Source organism: Candoia aspera, chromosome 1 (genome assembly GCF_035149785.1).
Source record: "Candoia aspera isolate rCanAsp1 chromosome 1, rCanAsp1.hap2, whole genome shotgun sequence".
Classification (NCBI taxonomy): Eukaryota; Metazoa; Chordata; class Lepidosauria; order Squamata; family Boidae; genus Candoia; species Candoia aspera.
The window spans coordinates 318,940,250-318,943,322 of NC_086153.1; positions in this window are offsets into that span (position 1 = coordinate 318,940,250).

Below are 3,073 nucleotides of genomic sequence, written 5' to 3' on the forward strand. Positions count from 1 at the left end.
ATCCAGATAATTATTCTTAAACCCTTACCCCACTTCAGAATAAACAGAGCATTTACATACTGTATCTCCACAATACACACAAAGCATTTTTTCATAAAGAAATCAAACAATCCAACTTCCCCTTTAAAAACTCTGACTTCGCAGCAAAAAACCTCCCATAGATAACAACCCTTTCTTTTCCATAACATTCCATCAAAAAGTCAGTCTCACTCATGGCTTGCAGTTGGTTCTGTTCCTTTAAACTCTTCAGCTGGACTACCTGAACTTCATGTGGCATTTTAACAGACACCTCAGTCTCACTGTTAGTAGAAACATTTCCATCATGGTTAAGCTCTTCAATTTCTTCCACAACATCCCCAGCCAGATGACACATTTTAGAACTGATGTTCTCAACAATGTCCTGAATATCTTGCATAATAACTTGACAGGAATCAAAAAGAATCAATTTAAGCTCACAACAGAAATCCAAGAAAGTCTGCTTAAGCTCCTCCATGTCTCACACAGTAGATTATGGCGCCCCCTAGGTACTTAACTAGCAAAAGTAGGAGTTAACGGAAAATTTCTGAAAGATGTTTACAGAAGTGAAAGTACGATAACAGGCAGCTCCCCAGGGAAAATAGCAGCAGAAAGCTAAAAGTTCAGATCAGCAGATTCAACGTGTAGGAAAAAGTAAAGTCTTCAAATTTAATGCAAAAACAATAACAGGGAGAAAATTATATGATCTCAACCCTCCTTAATATTTGGATGGAAAGCAAAATCCAAAACTTAAAAAGAATTTTCTTTAAAATTAATCCCCAAAATAATGATAAGCACCAAGAGAGCTCGCTTCTCCTTGCTGTAAAAAGCCTCTCTTAGGGTACATAAGAGAGAGAGGGGAATAGATCTACATGGGAATGGCTGCTATAGACCATTCTGCCCACATATGGACTGTTTTACATTCTCCTGCAACTTGGACTTTTTACTTTTTTACTCTTTTTTATATTTATTTATTAGAATAATTTTATATTTGTATATTCTATTTTATTGTGTGGTTGATTATTGTAAACTGCCCAGAGTCCCCTGATGGGAGGAGATGGGAGGGGACAAATTGAATAAATAAAAATAAAAATAAAATGTGTGTGTGTGTGTGTGTATAAGCTCTGTATCTATATTTCTTTTTTTATATATAATTTTATTAACAATTTTTAAAAAGAATATAAAAACGAACACAAACTAATATAAAGAAAGAAAAAGAAAAGAAAGAAAAAGTAATCAGAGAAGTGCAAGAAAGGAAAATAAGTAAAGAAAAAATAGAAAAGAAAGAAAAAAGATACAAAGAAGTAGCTTCCGATTTTCTTTGCTGCAGTTATAAGTACAATTATAAACGTACTTCTTACTCTCTGGTTACAACATACCTCTCTTCTTTCTATAATCTATTCTATTTAATCATCAAAACCATCAATCATAAGTTCATTTTTTTCTGTTTCATGCAAAGAGTCTATAAGGGGTTTCCAGTCAGCCGTAAATGTAGATTTGTCTTTTATTTGATCGAAGAAGTCAATTTAGCCATCTTAGCAAGTTCCATCATTTTCACCAACCATTCCTTTATTGTGGGTAATGCCGAATTTTCCCATCTTTGTGCATACAATAATCTCACTGCATTTATCATGTACAAAAACAAAGTTCCATGACTTTTTCCCAACTGTTTATTGATCAATCCCAAAAGAAAATCCCGTGTATTAATCTTTAAGATCGGCTGAATTTGTGGATGTATTTGGAACCAGAATTTTCTAGCTTTTTTACAGGTCCACCAAACATGACAAAATGTCTCTTCTTGTTGTTCACATTTCCAACATCAATCTGAAGTGACTTTAAACATTCTAGACAATACATTCTGCTCTGTATCTGTGTTTCCTAGATCTCTTAAGACCATGGAGACTCCTGAGTGGGTCTAAGAGTTTCCATACTTCAAAATATATCATTCGCTACCATTGATTGACAAGTATTCAGAACAGAACACTGAGCTAAAGTGACATGTAATCTGATCCCAGCAGAGCAGTTTTTCTGATATCAGAGGCAATGGATGATTTTTTCCCCAGATCTTGGAGATGGATTAAGTTAAGGTTAGGACTCTAAATTTATTACCCAGGTGGTCTGCTCACTTTCATTGAGTATGTTCCAGAGGAGGCTAAGCAGCCATCTGTCTAGATGCTTTAGTTCGGATTCCTGCAATGAGCAGGAGTCAGACTTGATGGCCTAAATGATTTCTTTCAACTCTATTGTTTCATAGTTCTACAAGTATAATGACATGTTTAGAATGTTCCGGCATTTATTTATTTATTTGTCTAATTTATGTAGCCACCCATCTCATAATACCAGTTATTAGAATGTCCACACCTGAAAATCAATATTGTTTAGCCTATAAGCTTGCAAATCCACTTGCATTAGTGGAAAAAGTCTTAGTGCCCTCAAGATCAGTTAGTAGGCTTCAATATGAATGTACTATATAAAGTAAACTAAATTAAACAGCTATCTCCTGAGCTGTCATTGGCCAGTGGAAAAAAGATTTCACAAGAGGCAGACCGACATTATCAGTGCTAGCCACAAGGAGCCACACCATGTATTAATGTGCCCACCAACCTCGAAAACAGTGAAATAGAATAATTGAGCAATAATGCTAGTGAATAATAGAAGAAAATAATTACACACTGCATGAACTGATTGACCTATTTCGCTGGTGGTTTTCTTGGTGGTAGGCCTTGAGATCAATTATTGGAATGTGTTATTTTTAGCTAACATACAGATGTTCCCCCATCCAAGCTTCCATTGAAATGGGAGGACTTAAAAGATGGGACTGATCTTTTTTTTTCCAGCTTGAGAGTTTCCAAGAGCATCTCAGGAAAGGTATTTTGACAGGAAGGAATTGCTGTTGGTTCTTATGTGCTCTGTTGCCAAAGTGTGTGGCTGACAATATTTTGACAGCTTGGCTATACAAAACCGGGAGCTTAAAATCCAGATCTGCAGAGCTTTCTTGGAGGAGGTGGAAGAAATCACATTAGAGTGAAAGCACACACGGCAGAGCCAGCCTGAGTTC